Source organism: Saccostrea echinata, unplaced genomic scaffold (genome assembly GCF_033153115.1).
Source record: "Saccostrea echinata isolate AGI-Se365-2 ecotype Australia unplaced genomic scaffold, CSIRO_AGI_Sech_v1 ptg000116l, whole genome shotgun sequence".
NCBI classification, from domain to species: domain Eukaryota; kingdom Metazoa; phylum Mollusca; class Bivalvia; order Ostreida; family Ostreidae; genus Saccostrea; species Saccostrea echinata.
In genome coordinates this window covers 48,264-69,337 of record NW_026889865.1, presented here as the reverse complement: position 1 = coordinate 69,337, position 21,074 = coordinate 48,264, and the positions used below count along the sequence as shown (strand labels likewise).

Here is a 21,074-nt window from a genome sequence, read left to right as displayed (position 1 = left end):
GTGTAAAGCATGACGATAAACTTAAAATAGTTTTGCCTTATAAATGATTAGTGCAGTTTTTTTATGTTTACAGTATCATTTAGAAGATATTATTAAATAAGAATGATCTATCATAGACATTTACAAAGTTTGATTATTGTCTGATAAATTGCAATTTGACTTTACATTGAAGTCTATGGAGAGAGCAGGTTTAATTAACATATTGTAAAAAGTAATTTGAATTTTATACATATCTCTCGGTAAAATATTGTATAAGATCCCAATTTGATATGCAAAGAAATCAGATACCGGAGATAATTTGAGAAAATTAGAATTCTCTCATTTTCATAAAGGGGCAGAGAATTTGAGAAACATATTTAAAGCAAAATAGCCAGATTTAAAATGTTACCAATTATGTCACTTTGCTTCATTTGACTTTTTACGTTATTATCAAATCGCATATAAAGTTAATCAAGAAAGTGAAAGAGGATTAATTAAGATATCTAACATTTTGTTAGCAAAAATCCCTGAAACCGGAATTTTTTTCCGGAATGCAATATTCAGGGGAAAAAAATCCGTTTTTAGTGGAACTCTTCTGTGTTTGGAACTCTTCTGTGTTTGGAACTTTTCTGAGTTTGGAGCTCCTTTGTGTTTGGAACTCTTCTGTGTTTGGAGCTCTTTTGTGTTTAGAACTCTTCTGTGTTTAGAGCTCTTTTGTGTTTGGAACTCTTCTGTGTTTGGAGCTCTTTTGTGTTTGGAACTCTTCTGCGCGTCAAAAACCCCACTATAGGTTACCATTTCTCGCACAAGTTTTGTTACAAAATCCCGCTACACCAATTCTTAAGTCCGGTCAAGGTAAGGATTTCCCGCACAAGTTATTATTTATTCTTATTTGTTTTCTTTTTGTTCTTTATAAATGAATAGAGATAAAAAAAAAATAGTTGTTTGCTTAATGTAGAGGAATGTGTTGCAAATTCTCCTCAATCAATAAAAGAATATCGCACTCAAACACAAATTAAACTAGATATTAAAATTTTTATTAGTAAAGAATAGTTTCTTTTTTTAAGGAATTGGTATGAGTGAGGAAAAAGGTATAGAGTCTCTCCCTTCCGATGCAGGTATTACATGTAGTCATTTGAATTTTCGTACATCAAATCGCATATAAAGTTAATCAAGAAAGTGAAAGAGGGTTAATTAAGATATCTAACATTTTGTTAGCAAAAATCCCTGAAACCGGAAATTATTTTTTCCGGAATGCAATATTCCGGAAAAAAAAATTCGTTTTTAGTGGAACTCTTCTGTGTTTGGAGCTCTTTTGTGTTTGGAACTCTTCTGCGTGTCCAAAACACCACTATAGGTTACCATTTCTCGCACAGGTTTTGTCTCCTATCGATAATAGACACCAAATATATATTGATTTTTTTTAATTTTATGGTATTTAATATTTATATCATTTATTTCTCCTTCATATCATCTTATCGAGTTGCATTTTGTAAAAACTGGAGCATTTTGTGATTCCTTTTAGTAGAGATGGAAGCTGATGTGGCGGAGTCCCAGGGAAATAAAGATCCTTGTTTCTCTGGTAATGAATCTGACCTAGATATTCTATAATATCTAATAATATCGGAGATATTCTATAATTTGCAGTTGATACATCTAAGGGAAACAAGAATATAAGTTTGCTAACCGTGATCTTTTAAGGATAAAATCATGATGAAGAAAAAAATGAACTTATTTTTTAACAATGTTTTTTCCTAAATAACAGTTACAGGGCGTTACATTGTTTGCCAATTTATTTTGTGCAACAAGGCCATTGTGCGCTTTGGGGACCATCTGCGGAGGACGCACCACATCTCCAAAAGAGTGCGCATTGAGTACCTCCACTTCCAAAGTCCCAAAGTTGTGGACAACTTTACGACGTAGGTTGAATTTTGAAGCATTAATTCAATCGTATAGAAATATATTTCTTCAATTATCCATATATCTTCATTTTGTAGTGATGAATGTGTACCTTCTCTACACCTGGAGGACCTTACAGACCCAAGTGATGATAAAAGGTTTGTGAGCACAATCATACTTGTATGACTTTAAATTTGATTTTATTTGCACTACAGCTGAATAATCATTTAAACTGTTTGTAGGGAAAGTATCATGGACGCAGCTGAAAAAAGATGCATATCCTAACCCACTGCATCCTTGGAAAAATCAGCTTACTTCCATTGCATAGCTTTGATAAAAATACCGGAGATAATTTGAGAAAATTAAAAATTTAAACTTTTCCCATTAGTATTTTTTAATTCAGTGTGTATCATAAACCACATTGTAATTGTTTAAGTGTATGTCATTTGTCCAAATAAAAAATAATGAAACCCCAAAAAAATAGCTGAAATATAAAAGGAACTTATACTGATTTACAAGTAAGATAGCATTTCTGGCTATGCGACATGTCCCTCGTCTTGATGATGCAGGTTAAGCAACGTCAAGCATGATCAGTACTTGGATGGGTGACAGCTGCACCTTGCAAGGTTTCACAAAGGGCTATCAAGTGATATAGTGATGATACAGCACCACCATTCTGAATCACATTTGATTAAGAATTAAGCATCTGAATATCACACAAACGTTTCTTTTGTTCTTAAAGATAAGGGTTAGACTAATTCAGTAACTGCAGGAATTCATTGATCACAGTAAAAATAAGCATTCCTTTCTTAAACATTATGGGTAAAAGTGAATAAAAGCAGGAATTCTTTGCTCATAAAATTTAGGCATTTCTCAAATAAGCAAGGATTTTGTACAGTTAAGTAAGGATTAGGGTTAAAATAATCCGTAGTTTTATTGTCATCTTAGTCACTCAGCTTCGGCAATTCCATTTAATAATCTAAGAGGCATCTGAACGAATACTGTTATTTTAGTAACCATTTAATGCACAAACTCTTGGTTACCATTTCCCACCCTTTTATCCAATCGCACAGAACATATAACAACCAAGTTGACATTCTAGTACTCTTTTTCTTTCCTTCCCCATAGAAAATATTGAAATTCAATCAGATTACCGTTTTCCGCACGTTTCCCAATACGGCTTTGTTACCAATTCCCGCTATATCGTTACCAAATCCCGCTCTAGGTTACCATTTCCCGCACAAGTTACTCAATCCCGCACAAGTTACCAATTATCGCTTTAGGTTACCAAATAACGCTCTGAGTTACCAAATCACTCATTTGCTTTGATTTGGTAAACTATTGAAGCAAAGGGTATCATCTCCCTGCATGTTAAATATAATGAACCCATTGACGCTATAATCCCTTGATCCATTTGGCATACCCATTAGAAATGCCTTCAATGAGTTTATGTTACCATTTCCCGCACTTGGAGTTACCAAATACCGTTGGAAACTATTTCAGGATTTTCGTTGATGTTTCAAATAAAATTCGTAAATTAATGCCAAATGGTAATAATCTTACTGTGAATTCTCGATGAAAAGGACCTTCTAACTGGTAGGACGAAAATCAATTGAATTTGAAAAAAAAATACTGAGTATGAGGAAGGGTTTAATGGGTAATGCGTAGAGGTATATTAGGTGAGACTAATGGGAAAATAGTTCGGATATATTTGGTCAGGATTAGGAGTAATGGGTGTACTATGTAAATTTAAAATTGTTCAGGGTATACTAGGAAAACAGTAGTGGTTAGGTGTCTTGGTATGCTTGGTCAGGGGTAATAGAGGATATAGTGATGATGAAAAGAACGGTCTGAAGCAGAATTGATTAAAGCTGAATATATTTTTTTTAAATTTGCTGAAGTGTTTTGTGACATTTAGGTAGAGAAGATCAGGAAATCAGAAGAATGGAAACAGTTAGAGAAGCTTGTATTTATGGGTGAGTATATTCACATTTGCAATACTTTTCAGATCTTAACAATGAAAATGATTTTGACAAATGAATCACTTGTTTGTTGTTGATAGTAAATTTTTATGCTATTTATAGGAAGAGTGTGGAAACAGTGGAAGAGGTTCCTAGCAGTAGGTTGGTATCTTCATTTTTCTTGAATAAAGGGTTAGTCTAGTGACATTTTCAATGTTTTTCATGCAAGACCAATCAAATGGCAGTATTAAAGTTTCAATTTTTGTGAGATAATTAGCCAGTTCATCAAGGAAAGCTATGTATTTCCTCGTCCTGCACCTGTTCGAGTACAGAACATCCTCTCTACATTTACATTGCGTAAATTCTTCCAGCCAGAATGGTCTAGCTGGTGTATCCTTCCAGTTGAACAGCATGTACTTAACCTCTCGAAAGGAAACATAGCACATAAGACTCCTAAACGTGGCTAGAAATCCATCTTTTACTTGACCAATGTCAAATTTAAACTCAAATCTTTCAAGGCTTTGGAAGACGTTCTCTATGGAGTTTATAACGAGTTTGTTTTCGCCCACTTCTCAGTCGTCTTCCATCCATTAATCTGGTTTCACTGCAAGTAAAATACAAATATATGTATTTGTGTTAAATATATTCAAATTTTAAAGAAATTTTGTATAATGGAGTAGTAGTAGAATTCATTTCTTGGCTACAAACAGACTACAGACAGTGCAAAATGTGCAAGAGTATGGGTTCCTCAAAAAAAAAAAATTAAGTACATTGCACATATACTGTGTGCTCAATAACCAATCTATAAAAACTAGATTCTTTCATCCACTCCTGTAATGGCTACACAAGGATCTATTATGGGAGTGGATCAAAGGTTCCAATTTTAATTTGATAAGCTTGCTTATTTAATAAACTCCAGCAAATAAACCCTTTAGTTGTTTGGAATATATTATGTTCATTTTCACAAGGAATACTATTTTTTAAAGCAAATCCCCTTTTCTCTTATCGGAATTTAAGAACTGTGCTTCAATTCTGATTTGAAAACACAATTCTTGGTCAGAATCAATGTACATTCCTGGCTTAGCAATATTGCATATGCAAATTCAGTGATGCGTTATGCAATGAAGACCTATTAGATGACACCTCCTTTCTCTCCAATACAAATCTGTTATTGGATTGACTTCGTAAATAACCTTCAAATGTCAAATATTTTTTTTTAGCTCACCTGAGTTGAAAGCTCAAGTGAGCTTTTCTGATCACATGTTGTCCGGCGTCCGTCTGTCTGTCCGTCTGTCTGTCCGTCTGTTTGTCCATCTGTCTGTGTGTAAACTTTTCACATTTTCGACTTCTTCTCAATAACCACTGGGCTAATTTCAATCAAACTTACCACAAAGTATCCGAAGGGGATTCAAGTTTGTTCAAATGAAGGGCCATGCCCTCTTTCAAGGGGAGATAATTAGAAATTAGTGAAAAAATAAAAGCATCATTTAAAAATCTTCTTTTCAAGAACCAAAGGGCCAGGAAAGATGAAACTTATGTGGAAGCATCCTCAGATAGTGTACATTCAAATTTGTACAGTTAAGGATGCTCAAAAATCCTGTTTTCTTTTATTTAGGCAATAAGAACTATCAAACAGATTGCACAGACGAGCTCCATTCAAGAGATATATCTTAATGCACTTGTCTTTATTTCTTGGCATTTTCCTTCGGTGAAAATGTTTTATTTTCTTTTTAAAATGTCGGTGAAATATTTTCTTATATTCTAGATATCGCAGACAGGTACTGAGGAAGGTAGTTCAAACCCTAACCCTACCCCTGATTCTGACTCTCCAAAGGTAAATGTTATGATTGTAATTCTAAAAGCAAATGACTGTTGGAAGCAAAATTTCCGACACTTCTTCCATTATACGCTACTTCTTCCATTTTGTTTATTATATACATATCTATTATACCGAAAATCATAATTTAAAATAGATGTACTGAAGCATGTAGCTTATTCAAATAAAATCAAGTCAACATTTCCGGCAAAAGTGACACAATCCTGCTTTGTTACCAAATCCCGCTATACCGTTACCAAATCCCGCTCTAAGTTACCAAATCACGCTTCCTCATATAATTCATACATAATTCATACTTAGGACACTCGTTGGAACCCCATTTTTACCTACCTTATACAGATGAAGACCCTCCAGCCCCACGTAGTTAACGAGTGCCCTTAAACCCAGTCAAACGGGAGATAGGTTAGGGTTAGTTACCAAATCCCGCTCTCTAAGTTACCATTTAACGCTTGCTCATATAATTCGTACTTGGGACCCTCGTTGGAACACCATTTTTAACTACCTGATACAGATGAAGACCCTGCAGCCCCACGTAGTTAACGATTGCCCTTAAACCCAGTCAAACGGGAGATAGGTTAGGGTTAGTTACCAAATCCCGCTCTCTAAGTTACCAAATCACGCTTTCTCATATAATTCATACATAAGTCATACTTAGGACCCTCGTTGGAACACCATTTTTAACTACCTGATACAGATGAAGACCCTCCAGCCCCACGTAGTTAACGAGTGCCCTTAAACCCAGTCAAACGGGAGATAGGTTAGGGTTAGTTACCAAATCCCGCTCTAAGTTACCATTTAACGCTTGCTCATATAATTCATACATAATTCATACTTAGGACCCTCGTTTGAACACCATTTTTAAGTACCTTATACAGATGAAGACCCTCCAGCCCCACGCAGTTAACGATTGCCCTTAAACCCAGTCAAACGGGAGATAGGTTAGGGTTAGTTACCAAATCCCGCTCTCTAAGTTACCATTTAACGCTTGCTCATATAATTCGTACTTGGGACCCTCGTTGGAACACCATTTTTAACTACCTGATACAGATGAAGACCCTGCAGCCCCACGTAGTTAACGATTGCCCTTAAACCCAGTCAAAGGGGAGATAGGTTAGGGCAGTTACCAAATCCCGCGCAAGTTACCCAATCCCGCACAAGTTACCAATTATCGCTACACCGTTACCAAATCCCGCTCTAGGTTACCATTTCCCGCACAAGTTACCAAATCCCGCACAAGTTACCAATTATCGCTTTAGGTTACTAAATAACGCTCTAAGTTACCAAATCACTCATTTGCTTTGTTTTCAAAAACTATTGAAGCCAAGGGTGTCATCTTCCTGCATGTGAAAAATTACGAACCCATTGACCCAATAATGCTCTTATCCATTTGTTATGCCCATTAGAAATGGTTTCAATGAGCTTAGGTTACCATTTCCCGCACTTCACGTTACCAAATACCGTTGAAAACGTTCAGTAATAATACAAAATACAAAATGACCAAAATTTGACCCATTTTTTTGGATAGGAAATGACCCAAATCGTATAGAAAACACGACCCCCAAAACGTTTTTTTTTTCTGTTACACTTAGTCTTTTTTTCAGTGTTACCAAATAGCGGAAAGAACTCTTCATTAAAACACATTTAATAAAATGCTAACAGAAATTATAGTGCTATACTTTGGTTGAAACGATCAAAATACTTAAATAATATCTTGCATACTTTCCAAAACTCTTGAATGTCATGAAGACTTTGAATTATTCATGAGAAGATCCTAATAGCTAGTAAGACGAAAAATCAAATGAATTTGAAAAAAAAAATCAGGAATTATTAGAAAGGGTATGCTAAGTAAGGTGTATTGGGTAATGGGTGGAGGTATACTAGATCAGCTTAATGAGAAATGAGTCAGAGTATATTAGATCAGGGTTAGGGGTAATGGGTATACAAGGTAAATGTGTAATTGTTCAGGGTATACTAGGAAAGGGCAATGGGTAGGTGTACAGGTATATTAGGTTAGGTGTAATAGGTGATATAGTGATGATAAAAGGAACGGTCTGAAACACAATTGATGAAGGCTTATTCTTCTAAATATCATAAATTTTTGCCCATATTTTGTTTCCTAATAATAAGTGATCGTATTGTTAGTACTTGCTAGCGTGAAACTGAAGCAGCATAAGTCTCCACTGTCAGTTTACTCTGTACTATAGTAGACGCTATCTAGGCCCCCATCTCATAGAACACATAGCACTTTATCTCCGAAAATTCAAGAAGGAATATAATTTAATTGACCAATTGACCTTTTGGCTTTGATTTCCTGAAGTACAGTAGCCAAGAGCTTCTTCTTTAAATATCTCTGAGAACGTACGGTCTAACAGACATTTAGGTACTCTTCTCAATGCCCTATGCCCGTAAAATAGGATTCAAATGAAATCAAGTCAATATTTCCGGCACAAGTTACCCAATCCCGCTTTGTTACCAAATCCCGCTATACCGTTACCAAATCCCGCTCTAAGTTACCAAATCACGCTTGCTCATATAATTCATACATAAGTCATACTTAGGACCCCCGTTGGAACACCATTTTTAACTACCTGATACAGATTAAGACCCTCCAGCCCCACGTACTTAACGAGTGCCTTTAAACCCAGTCAAACGGGAGATAGGTTAGGGTAGTTACCAAATCCCGCTCTAGGATACCATTTCCCGCACAAGATACCCAATGCCGCTTTGTTACCAAATCCCGATATACCGTTACCAAATCCCGCTCTAAGTTACCAAATCACGCTTGCTCATATAAATCGTACATAATTCATACTTAGGACCCTCGTTGGAACACCATTTTTAACTACCTGATACAGATGAAGACCCTCCAGTCCCACGTAGTTAACGATTGCCCTTAAACCCAGTCAAACGGGAGATAGGTTAGGGTTAGTTACCAAATCCCGCTCTAAGTTACCAAATCACGCTTGCTCATATAATTCATACATACTTCATACTTAGGACCCTCGTTGGAACACCATTTTTAACTACCTGATACAGATGAAGACCCTCCAGCCCCACGTACTTAACGAGTGCCCTTAAACCCAGTCAAACGGGAGATAGGTTAGGGTTAGTTACCAAATCCCGCTCTAAGTTACCAACATTTGACGTAATTTTTGGGATAGGAAATGACCCTTTAATATCATGCAGAATTTGAATTCTTCATGAAAAGACTCTAATAGCTAGTAAGGCGAAGAATCAAATGGGTTTGAAAAAAAAATCGTGTAATGAGAAAGGGTTATTCTAAGTAAGGTGTAATGGGTAGAGGTATACTAGGTGAGGCTAGTGAGAAATGATTCAAGGTATATTAGAACAGGGTTAGGGGTAATAGGTATACAAGGTAAATGAGTAATTGTTCAGGGTATACTAGGAAAGGGGCAATGGGTAGGTTTCCCGGTATACTAGGTTAGGGGTAATTGGTGATATAGTGATGATAAAAAGGCTTATTCTGAATCTTCAATTGTACCCGTCCGTCATCAAGATTAATATACCACAAATGCAACGTAAACCTCCGTACCCAAATTGATTAAAAACTCGTAATTAAGCCAAGATATCTATCATTCTCTGTCTACAGCATAAACTGCATCCATCTCTCTGTAAACTTATTCCAAATGTATTCTCCACTACAACTATAATACGTTGACACCGAGTTGATAATTTGATAAAAAAAACCGCAATAGTACTTTTTTCACCTTAAAAAAAATCACAACATCCAACACTGTACCTGTCCCTATTGAAAACTGATAAATTGACTCTATGCACTACGACGCCCGTTCTATATATATACTCAAAGACAGTATCCTGCACTATACTTGTGCCGCCTCCACAGAAATCCTTATTTATTGTACCTGTCCTCCATCTGCTAAATGAGTTGTTTTTTTCTCCTGTTGATACATTGTACCTGTATTGATATACAATTTATACTTCATCTACCGTGGTAGTCATTTATTTACTAAGGAACTACAAACACCACCGTTCCTATTACATATCTTCTCTGATATAATGAGTACACCACAACCACCATTGTTTCTATACCGAAAATACATTGATATACCTTAGAAACCACATCCTTTATAATATCCCTTAATGATATACTTGATATCCCCGGTCCTTACTTCAAACACTACATTAACAATGATTGCAGTGTTCTGTACCTAAATTTGTATGCAGTCTTAAATCAACTGTATATACCATCCCACTACTCTTGTATTACCATTACATTGGTATACTACATAGACTTTATTCACAACACAAAACCTGTCCTTAATTTATCATTATCAGTAAACTCTCTTTGATCGGCGTTTCCCTGTGTCCACTGAAAATAATGCTTGTTAACAAACCAAGAAGACTTGGATGCCAGAAGATCTGATAAAAGTTCCTCCCCAAGCCTTTTAATACAAAACAGTGTGCTAATAAGGCACCCAAGCCTCCCTGACAGTCCTTAGGGCACAGATGTACAGAAGATATTCTAAAGGCACTTGACGGTATCAACAATATTAAGCATGGCTTCTACCCATGTTCAAACATTTGAAACCTATTACCGTGACCCACACTTCCCTTTGTCGACTTCAAATTATGGATGTTAACAGAGAGACCAACAAGACTTTGATGCCAAAAGATCTGATAAAAGTACATAGCCTAGCCATTCCAAACAAAACAGAGTGTTACACAAGATGAAAAGGCCCTCCCAACAGTCTTTGTGGCACAGAAGGATAATAAATATTCATAAAATAGTCTCGCCAATCTCAAAAGCATTGTAAATGGCTTGAATATATGCTAGGGCTCTAAAAGATCCATAAACTACCATTTGTAGTCCCCAGCGGTAATTTTAAACTCCGGCGATAATTGGTAACTTGTGGGTCTCCGGTCGGAGAGAAAAACTCGATTTTTGGATTTTTGATAAATTTCAGCGGTCAAAGAGAGGTAACTCCAAGTTACCATTTCCCGCGTGTAAATACAATATCACCAAAATTTGACCCAATTTTCTGGATAGGAAATGACCCAAATAGTATAGAAAACACGACCCCAAAAAATGTTTTTTTTGTTGGACTTAGTTTTTTTTCGGGGTTACCAAATACCAGAGGGTGTTACCAAATACCGGAGAGAATTCTTGCTTCAGAAAACACATTAAACAGAGCGCTAAACTAAATAATCGTCCAATACCTTGGTTAGAACGCTCAAAATACTTACATAATATCATGCATAATTTCCTAAACCCTTCAGAAAGAGATTTGTTACCAAATACCGCACAAGTTACCAAATGCCGCAGAAAGTTACCAAATACCCAGTTACCAATTCCCTAGTTACCAAATGCCGCGTTACAAAATACCGCTCCAAGTTACCAAATACCTCGCTCCAAAGTTACCATTTACCTACGAGTTACCAAATACCGATTTCGAATGTTACCAAATGCCGCAACTCCAACTGACAGGATGCTGTCAGGTTACCAAATAGACTGAAACCTATGGCCCTAACCCTAACCCTAACCCTAACCCTAACCCTAACCCTAACCCTAACCCTAACCCTAACCCTAACCCTAACCCTAACCATGGGTGTGAGTAGGTGGTCGCTATTTGGTAACTTCGATTTTTGAGGCTCGGGGGTTTGCTCAGAATTAAGGGTTTTTTTTGGCGTTTGTAGAGGGTTAGGCTTGAAAAATGGCTAAATATGGGCAATCCAGTTCCCAACTTTTGTTTCTGCCTTAAACAGGTCCCAAAATGCCTCAAACTTTGATCCCTTATATCTCCCTTAAAAGAAGGGGGTTTGGAGAGGTTTTTCGTGCTTTAAGGGTTTCTATTCTAACCCCGCTAACCCTCTGAGGAAAATTTCTAACCCTCTGAACTCTAAAAATGGTTAAAAATTGAAAACTAGAAAGTCCCCTAGTTGAGTTACCACTTCTGAGGTAATTTCATTTTTTGGTCAAAGTTGGACCTCAACCTAGGGTTAGCCAAACTATTGGGTATTTCAAAGCGGTTTCGGTTGGAACAGATAGAGGGCAGCCAAAAACCCTAACCCCCATCATCAGGGCACTTTAAAAAAAATTATGGAGACTTGTAGAGAACAAAATATTTTTGGGTTACAGTTTGGGTTAGAATTTGGGTTTTTATGTTTGACCTTTTATTTCAAAGAGAAGATCTGCATTTTTTGCGACTTTCAAGGGTGCAATTAAAAGACCTGGTCTTTTTCTTTAAGAATGTTGTTTGAAATTCAAAAAAAGAGCGACTTAAAGGTCCAATATCCGGTCCCAAAATAAGTTACCAATTGCCTAACAGGTTGCCAATTAACGCTACAAACTTTAAGGGCCAAGGTTAGGCCCTTAACGAAGAGAGTAGGGGCCCTTGATTTTTTTTTAAGCTTTCCAAAGACGTACCAACTACATATTACTTTCAATGATTTTTTATTCCAACTTAACATTTTTTTCTAACAACATGAAGTTGGTCATCTTTAGGGATCAGGTTGAGGACCTTCCTCAAATATTTCGATATCCCCCTTAATAGGGCTTCTAGAACCCTTCAAGAACCTTCAATATTCTGAGTTTCGAAGTCCAAAACCAAAAACTAATACCTTACCCTAGGTCAGGAAAATTGGGCACATTTAACATTTTTGCCTTATTCATTTCCCCCCAAAAATTAATAAGCCCCTAAAGGGGATGTTTTCCGCCCTAATTAAAAAATCTAATTTTTCTTTAAGGGCATATCTATTATGGGAATGCAGAAATTTTAAAATCGAACAATTGCAACATTTTTTTCAAAAATGCCAAACTTCAAGCGTTTTTTCTCGATTTACTTTATCTTTGAGAATTTTTTCCTTACCCTAAGAAGCTTTTTTCTTCAAATTCCGCAACATTTTCTGGAAGATCTTTCTAAGGGCAATTTTTTAAAACAAACCCGCAGTCCGAGGAAGCATTTGTAAGGGTCAGGGTTAGGGTCTAAAGTGGGAGGGGTCAGCAAAACGGCTCCTTCGGGTTCAACTCAACGTTTGAGGTCATAGGACACTTTCTGTGCGCCGGTTTTGCCATGGGGTGATAGATTGAGACCCAAAAGGGTCCCCCAATCTGTTTCATGTTTTCTGCTGGGGGTGGGTGGGGGAATTTTTTAAACTTCAAATTTTAGATTTTTGACTCTTTATGCCACTCAAAAGAGCACTTGTTGGCCTGCCAAGAAAACAAGACCCCATCTCATTTGCACGTCTGGGTCCGGAGATATCCCCTTAAAGGCATTGGCGGTAAAATGTAACTGAGCCAAAACTTAGTTACCGATTACCGCACGAGCGACTTTGATTCATTCAAGCTTGTTTCTGTTGAAGTTTTAGCTTGAAAATTTTTGACACCATAGAGCTCAGTAGTCTCCAGCTCACTACCCTCTGGGGTTCTCCCGCAAGGCCCTTTATAAGAGATCAGGTTACCAAATAACGCTATCATTAATATTTCATATTTCTAAGACTATTTAGAACGTCATTTTTACATACCCTATAAAGATTGAGCCCCTCCAGCCCCTCACACACCTATCATATCATTAGACCCACTAAAACCAACTCAAACAGGTGATAGTTTAGGGCAAGTTACCAAATACCGCTTGCTCATATAATTCATACATAATTCATACTTAGGACCCTCGTTGGAACACCATTTTTAACTACCTTATAGAAATGAAGACCCTCCAGCCCCACGTAGTTAACGATTGCCCTTAAACCCAGTCAAACGGGAGATAGGTTAGGGTAGTTACCAAATCCCGCTCTAGGTTACCATTTCACGCTTAAGTTACCAAATAACGTTTTGTTACAAAATACCGCTAAAACGTTACCAAATCCCGCTCTAGGTTACCATTTCACGCTTAAGTTACCAAATAACGTTTTGTTACAAAATACCGCTATAACGTTACCAAATCCCGCTCTAAGTTACCAAATCACGCTTGCTCATATAATTCATACATAATTCATACTTAGGACCCTCGTTGGAACACCATTTTTAACTACCTGATACAGATGAAGACCCTCCAGCCCCACGTAGTTAACGATTGCCCTTAAACCCAGTCAAACGGGAGATAGGTTAGGGTAGTTACCAAATCCCGCTCTCTAAGTTACCATTTAACGCTTGCTCATATAATTCATACATTATTCATACTTAGGAAACTCGTTTGAACACCATTTTTAACTACCTTATACAGATGAAGACCCTCCAGCCCCACGTAGTTAACGAGTGCGCTTAAACCCAGTCAAACGGGAGATATGTTAGGGTTAGTTACCAAATCCCGCTCTAAGTTACCATTTAACGCTTGCTCATATAATTCATACATAATTCATACTAAGGACCCTCGTTGGAACACCATTTTTAACTACCTGATACAGATGAAGACCCTCCAGCCCCACGTAGTTAACGATTGCCCTTAAACCCAGTCAAACGGGAGATAGGTTAGGGTTAGTTACCAAATCCCGCTCTGAGTTACCATTTATCGTTTTGTTACCAAATAACGCATTTGTTACCAAATCCCGCTTTACGTTACCAAATCACTCTCTAAGTTACCAAATCACACTTTTGCTTTGATTTCAAGAATTAAGCACTCTTTGATGATCATCTTTAGCTGTGTACCTTTATATGACCCCCTTTCACCTTCCAGTGCTCAAAAAGTTCCTTTTAAGCCACGCGTAAGAGTTTGTTGGTTACCGTTTACCGCTTCATGTTACCAAATAACGCTCTCACGAAATTTATCATATTTCTACACTATATAAGAGGCCCCTTTTGATATATGTGAGCCCCTCCAGCTCCCTATTACCTCTCCAGGTCTTTATTAAGGGCCAGTTACCATTTACCGCTGGCACCTTATCTGATTTCTCTTCACAGACTCCAATCCCCTTCCCCATTTTCATGTCATATACGTAAAATAAACTCCTTCAGCCCCTCGTACTCTAATATATTTGCCTGGTCCTCTTTAAAAACAGGTTACCATTTGCCGCTAGATTGCGGTATTTGGTAACTTCAGCGGTCATTGGTACTAGCGGGAAATAGTAACTTGTGCGTTAATTGGTAACTTGAAGTTACCAAATCACGCAGGGGCAGACAATTTATAAGAGTTATTCCCCGTTCATTGCTACTAGCGGGAAATAGTAACTTGTGCGTTAATTGGTAACATGAAGTTACCAAATCACGCAGGGGCAGACAATTTATAAGAGTTATTCCCCGTGTATTCGTCTAAAATGACTTTTCGACCCTTTTCAATGAGTTTTTTGGGTCCTCTTTCAGAAGTTAGATAGGGTTTGTCTGACTCTATCATCCCTTTAAGGGAGAGATTCAACGTATTACATATGTTGTCCTGACAAGAGTTTGAAAAAAAAAGTTACCAAATATCGCAAAATTATCTGCCCCTGAAATTCTTTTAAAATCATTTTTTCATATTTTTCTCCGGAATTGAAGGTTTCTTTTAACACACCTGATAGAAAATTCTTTCTTGTTACTATGCACACCACTAAAATGCATATAACTCTTCTCAGAAGCGAGATGGGTTAGGGTAGTTACCATATCCCGCTCAAAATTTGACCATAATTTGCCTAAAATTCTATGCGAGTTATCGCCCGCTTAGGTTACCAAATATCGCTCGGCGTTACCAAATCCCGCAGTTCATATTAATTAACATAATTGAAAGTAAACAGCTCAATTTGAAGAAATAAAGGAGATATTACGAAGAAATAAAAGACTTTCAGTTTCTTTTAATTTTTCCTGGTGGATTATTTATAGCAAGGGTATATACTTCGACGTCGCTCCAGAAATAATTTATTCTATGAGACATAATTCTGTGGATCGTTTCTACTTCGTCATAGTAACTATAATTGCTCTTTCGAATACTATTCCTCCTTTATTTCTGGTTTGATTTCAATTATAATTGATTTATATTCTGTTAATTTTATTCTGTTCTCGAGGATTCCAGTTGGCATGGTTACCGTAAAATCCCGTGTATTGGCCGCACTTTTTTTCGTCAGAAAATCGTTCAAAAGTAGGGGTGCACTCAATACATAGGAACAAAATTCAACACTTTTTTTTCCAGGTCGTTTTCACAGTGCCAAGGACCATTTTCTTCAATTGATTACTCTTCGTTACAAGTTACGTCTAAGTTTACTACTATTACTCTAATTTCAGACATTCATATACATCAGTCCTACCTGTTGTAGTCGTATACATCTACCCTATCTGTTGGAAGAAAGATATTTGTTTCATAATAATAAATCATAATGAAAAACGATCTTTGTTTTTCTTTTATTTCCATTGTGTATTCCGCCATTTTGAACTGCTGTCGCTTATATCATCTACAATTGTACACACAAATTGCATGTAGCTTAAAACATAAATAATACCAATAAACGATTAAACACCTATAATCTTTGTTATATATTCTGAATTATCTTAAATGTTGTATTTTATTATTTTTTTTTTATTTCAGAAATGCATTTATAGGTGCAATTCGTTAGGCATTGTATTGTCGCGTCATTGCTATATATAGCATAGACTACTAAATTGTCACGTAGGCTATGCCCTAACAAAAAAATACTATAGTAAACTATAGTTAACTATAGTTTACTATAGTTAACTATACTAAATCAAAGTTCCAAAGTTTTTACTATAGTAAATCAAGGTTCCAAAGTTTTCACTATAGTAAATCAAAGTTCCAAAGTTTTTACTATAGTAAATCAAGGTTCCAAAGTTTTCACTATAGTAAATCAAAGTTCCAAAGTTTTTACTATAGTAAATCAAAGCTCTAAAGTTTTCACTATAGTAAATCAAAGTTCCAAAGTTCTCACTATAGTAAACCAAACTTTCTTACAATAGTAAATTAAAGTTCCAAAGTTTTCACTACTGTAAATCAAAGTTCCAAAGTTTTTACTATAGTTAATCAAAGTTCCAAAGTCAATCAAAGTTCCAAAGTTTTTACTATAGTAAATCAAATTTCCGAAGTTTTCACTATAGTAAACAAAGTTTTTACTATAGTAAATCAAAGTTCCAAAGTTTTCACTACAGTAAATCAAAGTTCCAAAGTTTTCACTACTGTAAATCAAAGTTCCAAAGTTTTTACTATAGTTAATCAAAGTTCCAAAGTAAATCAAAGTTCCAAAGTTTTCACTATAGTAAATCAAAGTTCCAAAGTTCTCATTATAGTAAACCAAACTTTTTTACTATAGTAAATCAAAGTTCCAAAGTTTTCACTACTGTAAATCAAAGTTCCAAAGTTTTTACTATAGTTAATCAAAGTTCCAAAGTAAATCAAAGTTCCAAAGTTTTTACTATAGTAAATCAAATTTCCGAAGTTTTCACTATAGTAAACAAAGTTTTTACTATAGTAAATCAAAGTTCCAAAGTTTTCACTACAGTAAATCAAAGTTCCAAAGTTTTCACTATAGTAAACAAAGTTTTTACTATAGTAAATCAAAGTTCCAAAGTTTTCACTACAGTAAATCAAAGTTCCAAAGTTTTTAATATAGTTAATCAAAGTTCCAAAGTTTTCCCTATAGTAAACCAAAGTTTTTACTATAGTAAATCAAAGTTCCAAAGTTTTTACTATAGCAAATCAAAGTTCCAAAGTTTTCACTACAGTAAATCAAAGTTCCAAAGTTTTTACTATAGCTAATCAAAGTTCCAAAGTTTTCACTATAGTAAATCAAAGTTCCAAAGTTCTCACTATAGTAAACCAAAGTTTTTTACTATAGTAAATCAAAGTTCCAAAGTTTTCACTACTGTAAATCAATGTTCCAAAGTTTTTACTATAGTAAATCAAATTTCCGAAGTTTTCACTATAGTAAACAAAGTTTTTACTATAGTAAATCAAAGTTCCAAAGTTTTCACTACAGTAAATCAAAGTTCCAAAGTTTTCACTATAGTAAACCAAAGTTTTTACTATAGTAAATCAAAGTTCCAAAGTTTTCACTACAGTAAATCAAAGTTCCAAAGTTTTTACTATAGTAAATCAAAGTTCCAAAGTTTTTACTATAGTTAATCAAAGTCCATATTAAATCAAAGTTCCAAAGTTTTTACTATAGTAAATCAAAGTTCCAAAGTTTTCATTATAGTAAATCAAAGTTCCAAAGTTTTTACTATAGTTAATCAAAGTTCCAAAGTAAATCAAAGTTCCAAAGTTTTTACTTATAGTAAATAAAATTTCCGAAGTTTTCACTATAGTAAACAAAGTTTTTACTATAGTAAATCAAAGTTCCAAAGTTTTCACTACAGTAAATCAAAGTTCCAAAGTTTTCAGTATAGTAAACCAAAGTTTTTACTATAGTAAATCAAATTTCCAAAGTTTTCACTACAGTAAATCAAAGTTCCAAAGTTTTCACTATAGTAAATCAAAGTTCCAAAGTTTTCCCTATAGTAAACCAAAGTTTTAACCACAGTAAGTCAAAGTTCCAAAGTTTTCACTACAGTAAATCAAAGTTCCAAAATTTTTACTATAGTTAATCAAAGTTCCATAGTAAATCAAAGTTCCAAAGTTTTTACTATAGTAAATCAAAGTTCCAAATTTTTTACCTTGATACTATAGTTATCTATAGTACACTATAGTTAACTATAGTTTACTATAGTATTTTTTTGTTAGGGTGGCCATTGTTTTTTTAACAATTATCACCTGAACACATGTAATGAAAGCAACAATTTTTTTTAGAACTTGATTAACAATACTATAGTTAAATCACAAGCACATAGATACAATCAAGCACATTAACTAGCACATTCAACTTCAAAAATAAATATTAAATTGTCATTTAGCACGTCACAGCACTGATTGTTAACTACATTGACACTAATTCACTGGCGACCATGAATGTTCCAGTTGACGTCTTCCTCCTCAAATCCTTGGAATTCCTCTTCCTCACTGTCACTTTGGAAGAGATTGGCGTATTCTTCCTCGGTCCAAGGGAAATCCGTGTCGGTGTAGTAGGGTTGATCATCACGCTTTCCTTTGTTCTCTTCAACTACAAAAACCTAGAGTGTCATCTTTCAGAATGTGATAAACCCGAAACTTTTCGACCACTTGCTGCTCTTCTTTAATTCTCCTACCCTTTAGAAAGGCTTCAATTGAAAAAGGTTACCATTTCCCGCACAAGTTACCCAATCCCGCTTTGTTACCAAATCCCGCTATACCGTTACCAAATCCCGCTCTAAGTTACCAAATCACGCTTTTGCTTTGTTCTCTTTAACTACAGAAGCCTAGAGTGTCATCTTTCAGAATGTGATAAACTTGCAACTTTTTGAACACTTGTTGCTCTTCTTTAATTCTCCTGCCCTTTAGAAAGGCTTCAATTGAAAAAAGGTTACCATTTCCCGCACAAGTTACCCAATCCCGCTTTGTTACCAAATCCCGATATACCGTTACCAAATCCCGCTCTAGGTTACCATTTCCCGCACAAGTTACCCAATCCCGCACAAGTTACCAATTATCGCTTTAGGTTACAAAATAACGCTCTAAGTTACCAAATCACTCATTTGCTTTGTTTTCAAAAACTATTGAAGCCAAGGGTGTCATCTTCCTGCATGTGAAAAATTACGAACCCATTGACCCAATAATGCTCTTATCCATTTGTTATGCCCATTAGAAATGGTTTCAATGAGCTTACGTTACCATTTCCCGCACTTCACGTTACCAAATTCCGTTGGAAACTATTTCAGGATTTTCGTTGAAGCAATAAATAAAATTCGAGAATTCATCATAGACGTTAAGTATCTGGAGCCTTTAAATTTTCTTCTAAGAAGCCGTGAAGAGCAAGGTGACGGGGATCTGCAGTACGTCTTCTACTTCTAGCGCGCTACCTGTAAAAGAGATGAGGGGGTTAAATATCCTTGTAAACACAGAAGACGGAGGACTGCAACAAGACTAAAGCAAACAACAAAGTATTTTGCGAGTGGAACACACCAACCAGGCAAACTACACGTAGGAGGAAGGAGGAAATGGAGAGACCACCATTGCTTAAAAAATTGAAGAATGCAACTGGAGATGAAGATCTGGAAAGTGGTGGGGAAGACCCTTGCATTCTTTGTCGGGGATCTTTTAGATGAAGAAAAAATCTTCGGGGATTGCTTCAACATGGCCATGGAGCAGTGGCAGGCTAGCACTGTGAAAGCTTATATGACAAGCTTGCGAGACTTTTTAGCATTTTGCGTGAAGGCAGACCTCCCAACTGGAAGAAAGCAAGACCTAACCTCCATCGAATGATGCAGTTGCTAAAAGATGCAAGGAAGAGCTTGCGCAAAAATAATTGCACAGCGAAAACCAGAAGTGGAGGCAGATGCGTTAAGTTTGTGTTTTTTTTTATAAACACTAGCACCATCATAAAACCCTCACTATAACCTGCATTGCATGAATCAGATCAGAGTAAGAAGAGGGGACCATTACCCAGCTACAGCCAATCTTAAAATGAAAAAGAATTGGGAGGGAAATGCACACAGGGAGGAGAAGGAGGTACAAGAGGTGGATGGGAAGTGTATACGCAAGGAATGGAGAATTTTACCATATGTTATGACACACTAATGTCAGACAGATTCAATCCCCAAAGAAAACAGTCAGAGGGAAAGGGATATAGAGAAAACCGTAAATGCTGTGAATTGCAAGAGATATTTAACCCCTCACCTGTGTGAGCTGTGTGAGGATAACCTGGATAATCTGGTACAGAATCTCCCCAAGTTGGTCCTGCAGCTTCAGGTTTGCAATGTTGTGCCAGGTTGGACTGCTTAGCTGAGCTGCAAAATTTTTGCAATCATTTAAAAAGTATTCCGGAAAAAGAATAATAGTATTCTGGAAAAAACAATTCCATAGTTTTCCGGAAAAAAAAATCCCTGAAACCGGAATTTTTTTTTTCCGGAATGCAATATTCCGGGGAAAAAATTCCGTTTTTAGTGGAACTCTTCTGTGTTTGGAACTTTTCTAAGTTTGGAGCTCTTTTGTGTTTGGAACTCTTCTGTGTTTGGAGCTTTTCTGTGTTTGGAACTCTTCTGTGTTTGGAGCTCTTTTGTGTTTGTAACTCTTCTGCGCGTCCAAAACAGAGAAGAGTTCCGATAAATAATAAATCTGATGCAATAACTTGTCTTAAGACAAAATGATATTTAAACTTTTTTTTAATGAATTAAGTTTTACAATTGTATAAACAGATAATAAATGCAGACTTACCTTAGTTTTCCTCGCCCAGTTGCTTTAGCAAGGCTATAATCTTTTGTAAGTCTACACACTCAAAACTCCCGATGACTGCACAACAACAACAAAAATTAACGCTAACAACAGTACCCTCTTTAAAGTCAACGCAATCGAAAAAATCTCAGCGTTCTGATCGCCTATAAACTGTAAATTACCTAGAAAATCTGTCTCGTCCATAAACACAACCTTACCGTTGAA

General features: G+C 36.0%; 1 long non-coding RNA gene across 1 annotated transcript in view; it reads left to right on the top strand.

The window, feature by feature from the left end:
- Positions 1–959: 959 nt before the first annotated feature.
- LOC133177284 (uncharacterized) overlaps positions 960–21,074 on the top strand; it is a 29,660-nt gene continuing 9,545 nt past the window's right edge. Inside the window, exon 1 of the long non-coding RNA XR_009719657.1 lies at positions 960–1,097. This is a non-coding gene — a long non-coding RNA (uncharacterized LOC133177284). The remainder of the gene's footprint in view (positions 1,098–21,074) is intronic.